The following is a 20,463-nucleotide window of genomic DNA, read 5'->3' on the forward strand; positions in this document are numbered from 1 at the left end:
GTTCTGCCTCAAGTGCCCTGTCCATGATTCCACGAAGCGTGTGCTCCAGCAGGAAGACTAGAGGGACAGTGTCACTGATGCATGGATTGTGGCTGCTCACCATCCTTGTGGCCTCCTCAAATGGTGACAGGACAGTGCATGCATCCTTGATCAGTAGCCACTGGCGTGGCAAAAAGAAGCCAAGCTCCCTTGACCCTGTCCTGGTGCCATACTCACACAGGTACTCATTGATGGCTGTCTGCTGTGTGTGCAGCCGCTGCAGCATTGCCAACGTTGAGTTCCACCTGGTGGGCATGTCACAAATGAGGCGGTTGATGGGCAGGTTGCATTCACTTTGAATGTCCGCCAGCTGAGCACTGGCATTGTATGACCAATAGAAATGACCACAGACTTTTCTGGCCTGCCTCAGAAGATCTTGTAAGCCTGGGTACCTGGTCAAGAAACTGCACCACCAAATTCATGATGTGTGCCAAACATGGAACATGGGTCAATTGTCCCTGTCGGAGGGCGGAGAGAAGGTTTGTGCCATTGTCGCATACAACCATTCTTGGCTGAAGCTGGCGTGGCATCAACCACCTCTGAGTCTGTCCCTGTAGAGCTGACAGAATCTTTGCCCCAGTATGGCTCCTGTCCCGTAGGCAGACCAACTCAAGCACCCGCATGACATCTTTTTGCCTGACTGCATGCGTAGCCCCTTGAGCGTTTAGGGAGCACTGCTAGTTCAGAGGACAATTTTGCAGAAGAGGCCATAGAGGAAGAAGAAGAGGAGGGAGGGGAGCATACAGATGTTGTGGCAGAATCACCACTAGCTTTTTGAAGGCATGGTGGCGAAACAAGCTCCAACACTGAACCCTGTCCTGCATCCTTCCCAGCTCTCAGCAGAGTTACCCAGTGCACCGTGAAGGAAAGGTAATGTCCCTGCCCATGCCTGCTGGAATATGAGTCAGCGGTACTATGAACCTTACTGCTGACCGCCCTGTCCAACGAGGCCAAAACATTGCCTTCCACATGGCAGTAGAGAGCTGTAATGGCATTACATGAAAAGAAATTGTGTTTTGAAACCTGCCACTATAGTACAGCACATTCCACAAATTCACAATAGGGGGCTGAGTCTACCAGCTGAAAAGGCAGCAGTTGCAGTGATAGCAATTTGGCCAAGCTAGCATTTAGATGCTGCGCATGTGGATGGCTGGGACCAAATTTCTTTTTACGGTTCAGCATCTTGGGTAGGGAAATTTGCCGGGTGTAAGTACTTGTGACACCCATTGCTATACCTTCATTCCTCTCAGTACAGGTTTTTGAGAGGACTGGAGGTATAGTAGGGATTGAGATCACAGATGAGGAGCAAGGAGAAGTCTGTCTTTTTCTATGATGTGGGTCTTTCAGGTGCTGCTGCCAACGGACTGCATGGCAGGTCGTCATATGTCTGGTCAAGCATGTGGTGCCCAAGCGGCTGCTGTTCTGGCCACGCTTGATCTGCTTCAGACATAGGTTGCAAACAGCAACAGTGCAATCTGCTGCACACGTGTCGAAAGAGACCCACACTAAGGAACTTTTAAAAGTCAGCGGGAGTCAGCTGCGCCCTGCACCTGCGGAGCTCTGCGGTTTGATGCAATAGGGTGACTGCCTTTAAGCTGACCCGTGGAGGATATCCAGCCTCATTGGAGTTGTGCCTCCTCCTCCTCACTTTCCTCCTCTCTTCTCTCAGGTACCCAACTACGGTCAGTGACCTCATCATCCCCTCCCTCCTCATCACTGGAGCAAACATGGCAGTATGCTGCAGCTTGGGGAACATGACTGCCAGTTTCTTGTCCCTCCGTGGCACCCCCCTTTCTCTAGGCTCAAGTTACTCCCTTCCCCCACCTGGGAACCAACATTGGAGCCTGCAAATTGCTCCTCATCCTCCAGCAGCATGTAACTGACACTGTGGTCAAATAATTCTGGGGACTCCTCCGTGCATGATGGTGGGGCTATGGAAGGAATAACTGTGGACAAGGAGCCAGTGGAATAGGCCGCTTTGGCAGCTGCGTTGGAAGGCAGATTACTATGAGCCTGGGTGACAGAAAATGAGGAGGATGAGGACGGCTTTGTTATCCACTCCACCAATTCTTCTGCATGTTGTGGCTCAATAACACTGCCAGCAGCAGAAAAAAAGGACAATTGTGCCCCACGGCCACTTGCAGAGGATGCACCATGTCCACGACCACCACTGTTAACTGTAGGCACAGAGACTGCTTGCCCTCTTTTAGTGGGCTGTGAGTGTCTGCCTCTCCTTGGTGGCCTTCCGAACATGATGGGGATTTTTTCTTTTCACAGCACACTACACTGTATTATATACAGTACTGTGTACATCACCTGCACTGTATTAAAAAACGGTACACCGGCTGACTGTATTATATATTGTGTACACCGCCTGAAGTGTATTAGAAACTGTATGCCACTGAATGCACTATATATATAGGCTACACTGAATGCACAGTGTATAAATATATATACACTTGAAGAAAGATGGGCTGCATGGTCAAGTCGCCAGAAGAAAGCCATTACTACACATATCTATATCTATATATATATATATATATATATAGATATAGATAGATGTATCTATATATCTATCTATATCTATAGATATATATATATCTATAGATATAGATAGATCTATAGATATATCTATATCTATAGATATAGATATATCTATATATATATATATATAGAGAGAGAGATATATCTCTATATCTATCTATCTCTATCTATCTATCTATCTATCTATCTATCTATCTATCTATCTATCTATCTATCTATCTATCTATCTATCTATCTATATGTACATATATATATACAGTCTAGTATATATATCTATATATATAGGTATAGATATCTATATATAAAAAATACACCGCCAGAAGTGTATTATATAATTTACACCACCAAATGTATATACTGTATATATATATATATATATATATATATATATATATATATATATATATATATATATATATATATATATATACACATTACACTGAATGCAGAGTATATATATATATATATATATATATATATATATATATATATATATATATATATATATACACACATATACATATACACCACCTGAAGTGTATTATATAATGTACACCACGATTGAACTGTACATATAAATACATATATATATATATATATATATATACAGGACCTCAGACTGGGCCGAAGGTTTACCTTCCAACAAGACAATGACCCTAAGCACACAGCTAAAATAACGAAGGAGTGGCTTCACAACAGTCTTCAACTGACTGTTCTTGAATGGCCCAGCCAGAGCCCTGACTTAAACTCAATTGAGCATCTCTGGAGAGACCTAAAAATGGCTGTCCACCAGCGTTTACCATCCAACCTGACAGAACTGGAGAGGATCTGCAAGGAGGAATGGCAGAAGATCCCCAAATCCAGGTGTGAAAAACTTGTTGCATCTTTGCCAAAAGACTCATGGCTGTATTAGATCAAAAGGGTGCTTCTACTAAATACTGAGCAAAGGGTCTGAATACTTAGGACCATGTGATATTTCAGTTTTTCTTTTTTAATAAATCTGCAAAAATGCCAACAATTCTGTGGTTTTCTGTCAATATGGGGTGCTGTGTGTACATTAATGAGGAAAAAAATGAACTTAAATGATTTTAGCAAATGGCTGCAATATAACAAAGAGTGAAAAATTTAAGGGGGTCTGAATACTTTCTGTCCCCACTGTATATATATATATATATATATATATACAGGACCTCAGACTGGGCCGAAGGTTGATATATATATATATATATATATATATATATATATATATATATATATATATATATATATATATATATATATATATATATCAACTACAATGCAACTAACTAACTAACTAACTAACTAACTAACTAACTAACTAACTAACTAACCTGCCTGTCTAATCTAGCTCAATCTATCTCCGTCCACAGTCACACACTATACACGGTCACTATGTAAGCAGCCTTATATAGTGTGGGGCGTGGACTTAGTCCCCCTGAGCTATGACTGGCCAAAGGCACCCTGCCTTTGGCCAATTATGGCTCCTTCTGCAGAGCACGCTGTGATTGGCCAAAGCATGCAGGTCAGGTGCATGCTGTGGCCAATCATCAGACATTAATGCACTGCAATCTCGCAGTGCATTATGGGGCGTTCCGCGGTGCTTGAATTTCCCACAAACGCCCCATATTGTTCGCTGTTCGGCGAACGGGCGAACACCCGATGTTTGAGTCGAACTTACGTTCGACTCGAACATCAAGCTCATCCCTATTGGCAACCAAAGCCTCGCTTATGCTGGAAAAACACATCCCTAGCGTAATAGACAGCACTAAAGTCTCTTCTTCACTGTCTTTAAAACTCACCTTATCTGGTGCTGTCTTTTTTTCTTCAACTTTCTTTATTGTGAAACTTAGGCCTTGAGAGATTAGGTGAATTGTAGGCCAAAAGATGGCCTACAATAATCCTTATTCTACAAAACCAGTGGTTTGAGGTTTTGGGTCTGGCCACAATTGCTTCTTTTGCTATTCCTATTTTTCTGAATCTGCAAGGTCATCTGGTGCTATACACATATTTGTCCTATTCAGATGGAATGTGGTGAATGCTAGGGCCATGGAACTCTAATGAAAGTAGAAAAAATAAAACTCACTCTTGAATAGACTCATTCACAAATTTTTTGCATTCCCCATTCATACAGTCGTAGATGTCCCATTCTTCAGCATCACATCACTTCTCTATCATCCCCAGCTTTTCACTTTGTTATCTGTAGTGTTCCTGCCTGCATTATTATTATACTCCTTCAACCCCCTTCTTTCTGGAGAATATTTTTCCCCATTCCTTAGAAGAAATGTGTCAGATTTGAATGCTTCTGATTATATAACTGACCTATTCCATTGCCTCCCCTTGAGAGGATAATTCTTTTATCTTCCTGTTTCCTTGATTAACAGAGCACACTGTACAGTGCAGGATTTACGTAAACACCCAGCAGTGCAGTAAGGAAGTGTTAATCAGATTAAATTAGAAATGTGCCATTCTCTTCACGAGAGCCTGGGGATCCCACAATTGTTGCGTTTGGTCATAGCTTTTCAAGATGTAGCAAAAAAAACATTTGTACTTGGAGTCTTTATGAAAGATCAAGTAAGAAACGTAATGAAGGAAAACATAGAAGTGACCTGGGGTGTGCCAAAAGTCACATGGTCAGTACGCTTAAAGGGGGCATACTCAAATATGAAATGAAAAGATAAGAATAAAGGGGACCGTGTGGTTGGGATATGAGAAGGAAGGCCAACAGGAGAAAGGAGGAGGAAGGCGGGTTTAAGTACAGCCTGACTCCTCCTACAAATTCAGGCTAACCTGCAGCCAGCCTTCCAATTTATACGAGTGAACTCGCCTGGCCTGAGGAACCCATAGAACACCAAATATATAGCTGCCCTGAGGACCACGCTGAAAAGTCTCCCGAAAGGCAACCTGGTCAGTAGATCAGACATGCCCCGGAAGATATGCCCAGAGATAGAGAGTCTGCTGATAGGAGAAGGAGGACTACTCATCCGAATCCTCCTCAGAATGGCCTTGACGGAATGGGCTGAAAATATGGATTGTCTATTTGGGTCCTGTAAGGGCAAAAAATGCTAAACCCCTGCCGGATATGTTTTGATCGTGCCATATGACAGCTTCAGTTGTGAGTGGCAAAAAGCAACAAAAGACAGCAGATATCGAACGTCATGACCATTGAACCAAGGATAACGGGACTGGAAAACCTGGAAGTATTCTCTGACCAAAACCTACCCCAAACCTGGGCCGCTGACACTATAGGATAGATCTCGAACAACGCTGACAACTCTGTAAACCCTGTGATGGCCAAGATCTCCTCTGGCCATGGCCCTGCAAACAAGTGGGTGCCAAAAATGGCAGCCTAACCTACAGTAGCCGCTGCATCCGTCACAACCTGAGGAGAGGACATGAACTCCACGGGGATAAACATGCCAATCCTGTTTCAACGCTGGATGAACTCATCCCACATGCGCAGGTCAGCCAAAGCTGCAGCATCCAGCTTGACCCGAGAGTCTGAGTCAGGAGCTGATGGTAAAAAAGCCAATAACCTTGAAAGAAAAGACCTACCCTGAGGGATGATTCTCATGGCGAAGTTTAACATGCCCTAAAAAGATTGCAACTCCACCCTGGAACAAGCCTGAGAGATAGTAAAAGTATGAATACAATCTCTGATTCTAACAAGCTTATCCGTAGGTAGACTGGCCCGCATGGCCTGTGTATCCAGAGTGATCCTCAAAAAGGTAAGCGCCTTCACCGAGCCTTCCATCTTCTTGACTGCCAACGGGTATTTGAGGGCTGCAAAAACTGACAGTAACCTCAGTAGATCAGCAGGTGCCTGCATGGGACTCTCTATGAGGAGGAAACCATCCAAATAGTGAATGACTTCATGATAACCCGCCACACAAGTAAGAATCCAACTGAACGCCTGCGCAAAGGTCAGGGCCCATCCCAGGCGGGTGCACGGGGTGCAGTGCACCCGGGCGCCAGAGAGGTGGGGGCGCTGAAGCGCCAGAGTGCTCCCCTCCCTCCTCCTTCTCCTCTCCGTGTCCAGAGCAGGCTCTCTCCGCAGGTCACGGCCGCGGAGCGGCCGCTGTGTTTTTCACTGCTGCTAGAGCCCGTCCCCCCTCCCTCCTTCTCCTGTCAGAGAAGGAGAGCAGCCGCCGGAGATCGGAGTGGCTGGTCTCTGTGTGGAGAGAGACCAGCCGCTCAGTGACTTTGCTGAGGGGGAGAGCGGTCCGTGCCTGCAGCCTGACAGGCTGACACAGGTTCTCCTCCTCTGTCTCTCACTCCCACGGCCCGCCCAAGCCTGTCTAGACAACTGCTCTTCACCGGCGCGGCTGCACACTGTCCTCTCTAGCTGCCACCTGGGTTTTAATGGGTCTCTAGAGTACTAATAGAGGAAGGTTTGTCTCTGGGGCGGTCTGTACTAACCGAGGGTGGTTTGTCCTGGGGGGTCTGTACTAATGGGGGGGTTGTCCTGGTGGGGGGTCTGTACCAATAGAGGGGGGGCATTGTCCTGGGGGGAACTGTACTAAAGAAGGGGGGTTTGTCCTGGTGGGGGGGTCTGAACTAATGGAGGGGGGTTGTCCCGGGGTGGGGTCTGTACTAATGAAGGGGGGATTTGTCCTGGGGGGTCTGTACTAATGGGGGGGTTGTCCTGGGGGGGTCTGTACTAAAAGAGGGGGGTTTGTCCTGGTGGGTGGTCTGTACAAATGGAGGGGGTTTGTCCTGGGGGAGTCTGTACTAATGGGGGGTTGTCCTGGGGGGGTCTGTACTAATGGGGGGGCTTGTCCTGGGGGGGTCTGTACTAATGGAGGGGGGTTGTCCTGGGGGGGTCTGTACTAATGAAGGGGGGATTTGTCCTGGGCAGTCTGTACTAATGGGGGGTTGTCCTGGGGGTCTGTGCTAAAGGAGGGGGGGTTTGTCCTGGTGGGGGTCTGTACTAATGGAGGGGGTTTGTCCTGGGGGAGTCTGTACTAATGGGGGGTTGTCCTGGGGGGGAGGTCTGTACTAATGGGGGGGCTTGTCCTGGGGGGGTCTGTACTAATGGAGGGGGGTTGTCCTGGGGGGGTCTGTACTAATGAAGGGGGGATTTGTCCTGGGGGTGGCTGTACTAATGGAGGGATCTTGTCCTGGGGGGTCTGCACTAATGGGGGGGTTGTCCTGGGGGGGTCTGTACTAATGGAGGGGGGTTTGTCCTGGTGGGGGGTCTGTACTAATGGAGGGGGGGTTCTCCTGGGGGTGTCTGTACTAATGGAGGGGGCTTTGTCCTGGTGGGGGTCTGTACTAATGAAGGGGGGTTGTCCTGGGGGGGTCTGTACTAATGAAGGGGGGATTTGTCCTGGGGGTCTGTACTAATGGCGGGGATTTGTCCTAGGGGGGTCTTATGGAGGGGGGGTTTGTCCTGGGGGTCTGTACTAATGGAGGGGGGGTTTGTCCTGTTTGGGTCTGTATTAATGGAGGGGGGGGTTTGTCCTGTGGGGGTCTGTGCTACTGGAGGGGGGTTCTCCTGGGGGGGTCTGTACTAATGGAGGGGGTTTAGTGACGTCACTGCAGCTGCGGGCTCTTCTTTTGCCCCTTCCCCTCCCTCTCCTCCGCACGTGCACTGCTATACTAATGAGCGGTGCTGGCCGGCACAGCCTCCCACTATGTTTCTTCCCCTGCCTTCATATCAGCCAGGGAAAAAATAGAATAGAAAAAGGAGCATAGAAGAGGATTGTGGGACATGTAGTCTCGAGGACTGACAGCCCCACTGTAACACGGAAACTGCAGCCCACACAGCATGCTCAGCTGAATGGGAGAGAGAGAGACAGGAGCCTGGAAAAGCTTTCAGGGAAGTACACCCTGGACTCCAGAGGGAGAGGGCAGTGCTAAGGGAACACCATCAGAGAGGGAACCCCACTGCCCTGCACCACCAGAGGGAAAGACACACAGCCTAGCGCCATCCCTGGTGGAGAAAGGAATGGAGTCATTGCCGGAATACAGATCTGGGTGCTACCCAGCGGAGTCGCCATGGGCAATTCAGAGTGAGCTAACTCCTGATCAGAGGAACCGTTGCTGTATCGCTGGGTCAGGTGAGAGGGACGATCGGCCATTATCTACTAATGTCCATAGGAACTGCAGTCTCTGACCACCTTCTTGTTTTGACCATCTCTTGTATAATGTCTGCAGTCTCTGACCATCTCCTGTATTATGTCCGCAGTCTCTGAGCATCTCCTGTACTATGTCTGCAGTCTCTGACCATCTCCTGTATCATGTCTGCAGTCTCTGACCATCTCCTGTATTATATCTACAGTCTCTGACCATCTCTTGTATAATGTCTTCAGTCTCTGACCATCTCTTGTATCATGTCTTCAGTCTCTGACCTTCTCCTGTATCATGTCTGCAATCTCTGACCAGCTTCTGTACCATTTCTGCAGTGTCTGACTGTCTCTTGTATCATGTCTACAGTCTCTGACCATCTATTCTATCTTGTCTGCAGTCTCTGACCATCTCCTGTATTATGTCTGCAATCTCTGACCATCTCCTGTATTATGTCTGCAGTCTCTGACCATCTCCTGTATTATGTCTGCAGTCTCTGACCATCTCCTGCACTATGTCTGCAGTCTCTGACCATCTCCTGCACTATGTCTGCAGTCTCTGACCATCTCCTGTATCATGTCTGCAGTCTCTGACCATCTCCTGCACTATGTCTGCAGTCTCTGACCATCTCCTGCACTATGTCTGCAGTCTCTGACCATCTCCTGTATCATGTCTGCAGTCTCTGACCATCTCCTGTACTATGTCTGCAGTCTCTGACCATCTCCTGTATTATGCCTTCAGTCTCTGACCATCTCCTGTATCATGTCTGCAGTCTCTGACCATCTCCTGCACTATGTCTGCAGTCTCTGATCATCTACTGTATCATGTCTGCAGTCTCTGACCATCTCCTGTGTCATGTCTGCAGTCTCTGACCATCTCCTGTACTATGTCTGCAGTCTCTGACCATCTCCTGTATCATGTCTGCAGTCTCTGACCATCTCCTGTACTATGTCTGTAGTCTCTGATCATCTCCTGTATCATGTCTGCAGTCTCTGACCATCTCCTGCACTATGTCTGCAGTCTCTGATCATCTCCTGTATCATGTCTGCAGTCTCTGATCATCTCCTGTATCATGTCTGCAGTCTCTGACCATCTCCTGTATCATGTCTGCAGTCTCTGACCATCTCCTGTATCATGTCTGCAGTCTCTGACCATCTCCTGTACTATGTCTGCAGTCTCTGACCATCTCCTGTATTATGCCTTCAGTCTCTGACCATCTCCTGTATCATGTCTGCAGTCTCTGACCATCTCCTGCACTATGTCTGCAGTCTCTGATCATCTACTGTATCATGTCTGCAGTCTCTGACCATCTCCTGTGTCATGTCTGCAGTCTCTGACCATCTCCTGTACTATGTCTGCAGTCTCTGACCATCTCCTGTATCATGTCTGCAGTCTCTGACCATCTCCTGTACTATGTCTGTAGTCTCTGATCATCTCCTGTATCATGTCTGCAGTCTCTGACCATCTCCTGCACCATGTCTGCAGTCTCTGACCATCTCCTGTATCATGTCTGCAGTCTCTGACCATCTCCTGTATCATGTCTGCAGTCTCCTGTACTATGTCTGCAGTCTCTGACCATCTCCTGTATCATGTCTGCAGTCTCTGACCATCTCTTGTATCATGTCTGCAGTCTCTGACCATCTCCTGCACTATGTCTGCAGTCTCTGACCATCTCCTGTATCATGTCTGCAGTCTCTGACCATCTCCTGTACTATGTCTGCAGTCTCTGACCATCTCCTGTATTATGCCTTCAGTCTCTGACCATCTCCTGTATCATGTCTGCAGTCTCTGACCATCTCCTGCACTAGGTCTGCAGTCTCTGATCATCTCCTGTATCATGTCTGCAGTCTCTGACCATCTCCTGTGTCATGTCTGCAGTCTCTGACCATCTCCTGTACTATGTCTGCAGTCTCTGACCATCTCCTGTATCATGTCTGCAGTCTCTGACCATCTCCTGTACTATGTCTGCAGTCTCTGATCATCTCCTGTATCATGTCTGCAGTCTCTGACCATCTCCTGCACTATGTCTGCAGTCTCTGATCATCTCCTGTATCATGTCTGCAGTCTCTGATCATCTCCTGTATCATGTCTGCAGTCTGTGACCATCTCCTGTATCATGTCTGCAGTCTCTGACCATCTCCTGCACTATGTCTGCAGTCTCTGACCATCTCCTGTATCATGTCTGCAGTCTCTGACCATCTCTTGTATCATGTCTGCAGTCTCTGACCATCTCCTGTACTATGTCTACAGACTCTGACCATCTCCTGTAACATGTCTGCAGTCTCTGACCATCTCCTTTACCATGTCTGAAGTCTCTGATCACCTCTTGTACCATGTCTGCAGTCTCTGATTATCTCCTGTACCATGTCTGGAGTCTCTGACCATCTCTTGTATCATGTCTACAGTCTCTGACCATCTCTTGTATCATGTCTACAGTCTCTGACCATCTCCTGTATTATGTCTGCAGTCTCTGACCATCTCCTGTATTATGTCTGCAGTCTCTGACCATCTCCTGCACTATGTCTGCAGTCTCTGACCATCTCCTGTATCATGTCTGTAGTCTCTGACCATCTCCTGTACTATGATTGCAGTCTCTGTCTCTTGTATCATGTCTGCAGTCTTTGACCACATCCTGTATTATGTCTGGGGACTCTTTCTAACAGACAGCCCTCTCTGTGTGCATCAGAGAGACTCCCCTCCAGGTCTCATTAGTGTACTCTCTTCCTGTATTTTCTTTATTGTTAAGAGATCGTGGGAGGATCCTAGGGTAACAAAGACTTCTTAGGGGAGCAGCTCTGTGTTTTAGTCATTGCAATAGAATCATTTGTAAAGGGGAGGAGTTGGTAAGATGACCACGCCCATGTGGGGGCGCCAGAAATATTTCTGCACCCAGGCGTCTGTTACCCTAGGATCGGCCCTGGCAAAGGTATCAAACAACTAGGGGCTGCTTTTAGAATGAAAGGTGAGTTTGGGGGAAAAATAATACAGCCCCCTCCACCTCACCCCATGCCACTGCCAGAGTGATGGTATGATTGGAAGACGCATCCGCTATGTCTGCCTTGGACAGCCAAGCGCCCACCCCAACCCTGATGATTTGTTGGATTTCCTGATCCACAGATGCATATTTCAATGAAAACTCTTCAGACGGAATGAAGGAATTTAAGCTAGGTACCTTAGAGCAATGAGAGGAGGACAAATCATAAATTAAAGTAGTTTATTTGAAAACTTCCCTTTGACAAACCAAAGAGAATTGACCTTTCAATATCGGAAAGGTGGCAAAGAAAATGGCCCAATGATAAAACCTTTGTCCAGTTCAGACTGGAGCAGTGCGTCTACAGCCTCCGTATCTGCGCTGATGATCTTACATTTGGACTTTCAAATGTGTCTGACGGCAAAGTGATGAAACCCTCCACCGGAAACAGATACAAACTAGAAGAAGGATGAGAGGTCAAACAGGCCTCTAAATATGCCACGTTGATGCGGCTTAGTCAACTGCTCTTACCCTGTCTGAGAGAACAGACTGACTTCGGGTGGGCCCTAAAACAGCTGGAGCATACGTGCAAAAGATGGCATTGACTGTAGTTACACACACCATGATTGAATTTATTGCAAATCTGAGATTTCCCCAGATACCGCATAGGTCGACCTAACTTATCAAAACCAGCCACCTGAGCTGGGGCCGGTAGAGAACTAGGGAAACTCCTGGATGTGCCTGGAAGAACAACCTCAACCCAGCAAAACTTCGGCAAAATAGCTCAGTATCCACCTGTCAGGGCTGGGCTCTGCCCTTCCTTCTCTGAGCTGGCTGCTCAGCTGTCGGCTACTTGCCTGCTCCCATCTCTCTCCACAGTTACCCAGCTGTTGTTGATTCTGCTAGTCAGTCCTGCCTACTTAAAGCCGTCCAGCTCACTTGATCTCTGCCTTCGCCTTGGTCACATCACAAGAAACCATCTCCTGCATTCCTGTTTAAAGACTGGCTTTGCTGATATCCCTTCTGGCTCCTTATCCTGCTTGCTGTTACTCTACTTGGATCCCTGACTTCTGGCCTGGCTGATTACACGATCTGGTTAATGAACTCTGGCTTGGCTGATTACCTGATCTGGTTACTGAACTCTGGCTTGGCTGACTACCCAATCCGGTTACTGGACTCTGGCTATGTGCAGACAAAGTACGATGCAGTGAACAATGCATAGGCAATCATGACTTACCTTCGACCGAGAATACTTCTCATTAAACGTATGAGGTCTGCGCCTGACGATCGATGCCCACCCTGAAATAAAACGTATGAGTGGGACTGAAAAACGTGTCAGACCCCTGCAACCAAACCGAGTAACCTAAAGCATAGCAGACAATTTACATAACCCAAACCTACGGATAACCTGAAGATGTGTCAGGCAACTGAACGAGTGTCGAGAAGACATGATGCATGATCGTGACATGAATGTGTATGAAGCGGATGAGGAGACTTGCCACTGCACAAGTCAATTAAAAATGAAACATCTCAATCCTGTGACACCCATAAACGCGATGGGTGACCCAGCAGTGGTATGAACCATCTATCCTAAGATAGCTATGACCCCTGTGTGTGTATGGCAGCCTATGAAAACATAAACCAACAAACACTTACCTGAGCTGGACTGAAACCTGGAAGAAAGAAACTTTGAGGCCCTTGTTTGCTAAGCAGGAACAACAATTATAAAGGAAAAACGTACCAAAGCTAACACTTGACATGACGCATGGCTGAATGAACTCAGGTAGGAAATTACCATCATAGCGACAACAAATTGCATGAGTACCGTGTATCCATGGTGCGTGACCTCTGAACGGAGGAGGGTCAGACAGGACGTGATGACTGACCAGGCCACCGACCCATAAGATACAGTGGGGCAAAAAAGTATTTAGTCAGCCACCAATTGTGCAAGTTCTGCCACTTAAAAAGATGAGAGAGGCCTGTAATTGTCATCATAGGTATACCTTAACTATGAGAGACAAAATGTGGAAACAAATCCAGACAATCACATTGTCTGATTTTTGAAAGAATTTATTTGCAAATTGTGGTGGAAAATAAGTATTTTGTCAATATCAAAAGTTCATCTCAATACTTTGTTATATATCCTTTGTTGGCAATGACAGAGGTCAAACGTTTTCTGTAAGTCTTCACAAGGTTGTCACACAGTGTTGCTGGAATGTTGGCCCATTCCTCCATGCAGATCTCCTCTAGAGCAGTGATGTTTTGGGGCTGTTGCTGGGCAACAAGGACTTTCAACTCCCTCCAAAGGTTTTCTGTGGGGTTGAGATCTGGAGACTGGCTAGGCCACTCCAGGACCTTGAAATCCTTCTTACGAAGCTACTCCTTCATTGCGTGTGTTTGTGATCATTGTCATTCTGAAAGACCCAGCCACGTTTCATCTTTAATGCCCTTGCTGATGGGAGGACGTTTGCACTCAAAATCTCACGATACATGGCCTCATTCATTTTTTCATGTACGCGGATCAGTCGTCCTGTTTCCTTTGCAGAGAAACAGCCTCAAAGCATGATGTTGCCACCCCCGTGCTTCACAGTAGGTATGGTGTTCTTTGGTTGTAACTCAGCATTCTCTCTCCTCCAACACAATGAGTTGTGTTTCTACCAAATAGTTCCACTTTGGTTTCATCTGAAGATATGACATTCTCCCAATCCTCTTCTGGATCATCCAAATGCTCTCTAGCAAACCACAGACGGGCCCGGACATGTACTGGATTAAGCAGGGGGACACATCTGGCACTGTAGGATCTGGGTCCCTGGTGGCGTAGTGTGTTACTGATGGTAGCCTTTGTTACGTCGTTCCCAGCTCTCTGCAGGTCATTCACTAGGTCCCCCCCGTGTGGTTCTGGGATTTTTGCTCACCGTACTTGTGATCATTTTGACCCCACGGTGTGAGATCTTGCGTGGAGCCCCAGATCGAGGGAGATTATCAGTGGTCTTGTATGTCTTCCATTTTCTAATTATTGCTCTCACAGTTGATTTCTTCACACCAAGCTGCTTGCCTATTGCAGATTCAGGCTTCCCAGCCTGGTGCAGGTCTGCAATTTTGTTTCTGGTGTCCTTCAACAGCTCTTTGGTCTTCACCATAGTGGAGTTTGGAGTGTGACTGAGGTTGTGGACAGGTGTCTTTTATACTGATCATAAGTTCAAACAGGTGCCATTAATACAGTTAATGAATGGAGGAAAGAGGAGCCTCTTAAAGAAGAAGATACAGGTCTGTGAGAGCCAGAAATCTTGCTTGTTTGTAGATGACAAAATACTTATTTTCCACCATAATTTGCAAATAAATTCTTTCAAAAATCAGACAATGTGATTGTCTGGATTTGTTTCCACATTTTGTCTCTCATAGTTGAGGTATACCTATGATGACAATTACAGGCCTCTCTCATCTTTTTAAGTGGGAGAACTTGCACAATTGGTGGCTGACTAAATACTTTTTTGCCCTACTGTACCTGAAACCCCTTGGCAGGTGCTCCCTCACTGGCCCACCCATCGTGACATGATGGGATACGGCCGAACTGATTGAAGGAAGGTGGAAGTCATGCTGCCTTAGTGTCCCAACCAAAACTACCCCACGACTATGGCAGCGAGCCTTGCGCTGATGATTTGACCGGTGCAGCATATGCTGCCGCAGCAACCCCCCCCCCCCCCCCCCCATGTGGCCCTGAACAAAGTGAGATTTGACGGCTCTAACAAACATAAGTCCCAAGCAACCTACCATGCCTTACCACACTACCTGAAGTCCCAGCCTTACCTTGTGACCGTCACCAAGGGAACCTGCGTACGACAATATGAGTGGACACTTATGAACCCAAACCATGCAATGACTAGTCACATGACACTTACTGAGCACTCTGCACTGAACACAAACTTGGCGGAACGTATGCACACTTTAACCATTGTCCTAAAGAAAACAATATGACAGACATGTGAGCAACAGACATGAGAAGTTTAAATCAAGATCGCTGCTGAAACAAGGCATGCTTGTAAATAACAATACGTGAATGAATATATGAATACAAGGAGATGCGGCTCGTGCGATCCCAGTCTGACCTCCTCTTGTCATCATTTTTTTTGTTTATTTTTGAAGGAGCTGTGATATCAGGGAAAATGCCACATGTGGCTGGTTCTCTTGCACCTGCTCGCCCCATCCCAACCTGCATGGGACAGACACCAGACCCCCCTCCACGTCCCCCCACCTATAGCTATGCCGAACACCCCCCCAGCCCCTAAAGCCTCCCAGCATGAAACCCCCCCCCCAGATGCATGAGGAGCAGGCCCCCTTATTTGAAGGCATCACATCCAGACTGCGCAACTAACGGTGACATCTAGCCTGCCCATGGACCCCCACCCCCGACCGCTACATGCTCTGTCTCCTAATGCTTCCAGGTTACCTGAAAATTGACCAAGTTCCATGCCCTGAAGTGAATGAGGCCGTGTGCCTCCGCCTCTGGATGACCTGAGGAGCACCCCCTACCGCTGATATGTTGCAATGACGGAGCCCCCCGCGGGCAGCCTGGCACTGGCCATAGACCACTCACCGGACGATACCTGTGCCCTGAAAGGGAGACAGCTGTCTCCTGCTGCCGCTGCACGTCCACCTTGAGGCGCTGAAAAACGGAAATGACTTTCGCTGGTCGCCCAGAAATGACGCAAAACGTCCGGAGCGGCACTACGAGAAGGAAGAAAGGAGGAGGAGAGCAGGTTTACGTACTCCTACAAATTCAGGCTAACCTGCGGCCAGCCTTCCCATTTATCTTTAGTTTTTAATAGAACATTCATTTCAAAGCAACTTGATAAATAAGATATACAGCATTCAATTATAAATACATGGATATGGATTTGTATAAGTATATCTGCTTCTTTGTTTCCATGTGCATTATTAGGAACAAATAATAATATTTCTCAAAGTTTTAAGTGTGTGTAAACCCTCAAAAAATGTATATATAGCAGTATATGCTAACAAAACAATCCTCAAAGTTGGTATAAGAGCATGTGCCTTGATGCATTTGACAATTCTTGACCAATCTTTGCTGTCACATGGATTGTCCAAACCCCTGTGTAAGCTACAATTACAGCAACTTTTTTTTCCTGTTGCTGAGTCTCATTTAAGTTAACCTGTGGCCAAGCTGTTAATTCTCATGTATTAGCATATTATTAAGCAGTAAATGAGCTTTTAAACCGGCCCAGGATTGCCGACCGTCTATACAATTACAAATAGTTTGTAAATTTAGGGCTATTTACAAGCTGTCCTTAAATGTTTGTTAGGGACGGTGGCTGCCCATAAAGAAAAAACAAAAAAACCTGCCTTCGCACTGCGCATGCAGTGGGCATTTTCATGACATCATGACGCACGGGGCTTGGTGCGCATAAAACTGCGCACTATTTCCCGCCAGCCACCATTTAAATTGCAGGACTCCATGGGGAAGGAGGTACTGGCTCTGCTCACTCAGCACACTACCTTGCCCTTGCTGCTCTGTTTGCACCACCTGACTTGCTGCTCTTGGTGCCTGCCCTCTCTACCCTGGCCACCTGCTCCTCCTGCCTGCCAGAGTGCTGCTGCCACCGCCCAGCCACCATCACCAGCCAGTGACCAGACCAGACCACCTGTGCCCACCTGTTGCCCAGAGAGTGTGCCCACAGCCCCACAGTGAAGTCGGTATGTATTAGTCTTGCAAATTGTGAGATAATGTGTGCTAGTGCAAAATAGTGCTGTGAGTGCAAAACAGTGAATTTTAAGGCAAAACTGCAAATGGCCAAATGACCAGACCACCTGCTGTGCCCTGTGCCCACACTGCCAGTGCCCAGTACCCACCACCAACATTGTGAGATCATGTGTGCAAGTACAAACTAGTGCTGTGAGTGCAAAACGGTCAATTTTAAGGGAAAATTGCAATTGGCCAATAGGGATGAGCTTTATGCTCGGGTCGAGCATGAGTTTGACTCGAACATCGGGTGTTCGCCCGTTCGTCAAAAAATTAACATTATGGGGCGTTTGCAGCAAATTTGAGCGCCGCATAATGCCCCATAATTCACTACGAGATCGCATTGCTTTGGCCAATCCCAGCATCCTCAGCTAAGAGAGCCATAATTGGCCTAGTGCAGTTGCTACTACTTTTCTGGTGGTGTACACAGTACACAATACAGTGTAGTGTGGTTTTGCTAAACAAAATTTACAGCATGTCCGGAAGGCCACCAAAGAAAGGCAGACGCTCACAGGCCACTAAAAGAGATCAAGCAGGCTCTGTGTCTACAGTCAACAGTGCTGGTCTTGGACACGGTGCATCCTCAGCACGTGGCCGTGGGGCACGCTTGTCCTTTTTCTCTGCAGCTGGCCGTGTTATTGAGCCAAAACATGCAGAAGAGTTGGTGGAATGGATAACAAAGCTGTCCTCATCTTCCTCATCCTCTGTCACCCAGAGTAGTGCCTGCTGATGCAGCTGCCAAAGCGGCCTATTCCATCGGCTCCATTTCAACAGTCACTCCTTCTCTAGCCCCACCATCATGCACAGAGGAGTCCCCCGAACTATTCGACCACAGTGTTGGGTTACATGCTGCAGGAGGATGCACAGCGATTTGAAGGCTCCGATGATGGTACCCAGGTTGAGGAAGGGAGTAACGTGAGCCTAGAGAGAGGGGGTGCCCAAGAAGGATAAGAAACTGGCATTCATGTTCCCCCAGCTACAGCATACTGCCAAGTTTGCTCCAGTGACGAGGAGGGAGGGGATGATGAGGTCACTGACTCTGCTTGGGTGCCTGATAGAAGAGAGGAGGAGGAGGCACATCTCCAATGAGGCAGGATGCCCTCCAGGGGGCAGATTAAGTGCAGCCACCCTATTGCATCACACCGCAGAGCTAAGCAGGTGCAGGGTGCTGCTGACTCCCCGCATATTTTGAAAAGTTCTTTGGTGTGAGCCTTTTTTGACATGTGTGCAGCAGATCGCACCGTTGCCATTTGCAATATATATCTGAAACGTATCAAGCATGGCAAAAACAGCAGGCGCTTGGGCACCACATGCTAGACCAGACATATGATGACCTCCCATGCGGTCCATTGGCAACAGCACTTAAAAGACCCACATCTAAGAAAAGGGCACACCTCTCCTTGCTTCTCATCAGCTGGAATCTCCAACCCCACTATACCTCCAGTCCTCTCAGAAACCTGCACTGAGAGGAATGAAGGTATAGAAATAGGTGTCCCAAGTACTGGCTGCCAATCTGCTAGTGGTACACCAACATCCGATTTTAGCAGGCAAATTTCCCTACCCCAGTTGCTAAACCGTCAAAAGAAATTCGGTCCCAGGCATCCACATGCTCAGCGTCTGCATGCTAGCTTGACCAATTTGCTAGCACTGCAACTGCTCCCTTTTCAGCTGGTAGACTCTGCCCCCTTTCGTGAATTTGTGGAATGTGCGGTACTTCAGTGGCAGGTTCCCAAATGCCATTTCTTTTCACGGAAGGCCATTCCGCCTCTCTACCAGCATGTGGAAGGCAATATCTTGGCCTCATTGGACATGGCGGTCAGCAGTAAAGTGCATATTACCGCTGACTCATGGTCCAGCAGGCATGGACAGGGACGTTACCTTTCTTTTATAGCGCACTGGGTAACTCTGCTGGCAGCTGGGAAGGATGAAGGACAGGGTTCAGTATTGTTGGAGCTTACTGGTTGGTATGGATAGGTGACAGCGTCAAAAAGGAGGAACCACCATCCCTGTATAACATATATGATCAGGAGGGTAATTTAGTGGGATTTTGTAGGTGCCAGGCAAATAGATTTAGACAAACATCAGAATAAAAAGTATAAATCACATTTTATTAAACATGAACAAAGTTTAAAAATTATGCTGACTGTACATAATAAAGAACAAACGGCAGTACATATCAAATTAGATAATAAATAAGGGTCACTCAGCACTCAAATCCCGACATGTTTCGCCCACTTAGGCTTCCTCAGGGGATGTTTGTTGAGGGACCAAAATGAGTATGTCGCTGCTGTAGGAGTAAAGCCAAGCTGGGAAAACGTACACTGCGCTGGAAAAAGTTGGCCTAGATAGGCCCAGATAAGGGCCGTGAGACCAATGTAGGTGACCCGACTAGGTTTAGGAAAAAGCAAGGGCTGCCAAATAAAGATATTTATCTTGTGAAAGGAGATATATCAGAATGGCAACCAGTCCGTCTGGATGATACAAGATAAATATCTTTATTTGGCAGCCCTTGCTTTTTCCTAAACCTAGCCGGGTCACCTACATTGGTCCCACGGCCCTTATCTGGGCCTATCTAGGCCAACTATTTCGAGCACAACGCAGTGTCCGTGTTGGAGCTTGTTCCGCCACCACGCCTGCAAAATGCTAGTGGTGATTCTGCCACAGCTCTCTCCTCCACCCCCTCCTCTTCTTCTTCCTCTATGGCCTCTTCCTCTGCAGATTTGTCCTCTGAACCAGCGGTGCTCCGTAGGCATTCAAGGGGCTACGCAAGCACTCAGGCAAAAAGATGCCATGCAGTGCTTGAGTTGGTCTGCTTAGGGGACAGGAGCCACACTGGGGTAAAGATTCTGTCAGCTCTGCAGGGGCAGGCTCAGAGGTGGTTGATGCCACGCCATCTTTAGCCAGGAATGGTTGTATGCGAAAATGGCACCAACCTCCTCTCCGCCCTCTGACAGGGACAATTGACCCATGTTCTCTGTTTGGCTCACGTCCTGAATTTGGTGGTGCAGCAGTTCTTCAGCAGGTACCCGGGCTTACAGGATCTCCTGAGGCAGGCCAGGAAAGT

This window comes from Aquarana catesbeiana, linkage group LG13 (genome assembly GCF_042186555.1).
Source record: "Aquarana catesbeiana isolate 2022-GZ linkage group LG13, ASM4218655v1, whole genome shotgun sequence".
Taxonomy (NCBI): domain Eukaryota; kingdom Metazoa; phylum Chordata; class Amphibia; order Anura; family Ranidae; genus Aquarana; species Aquarana catesbeiana.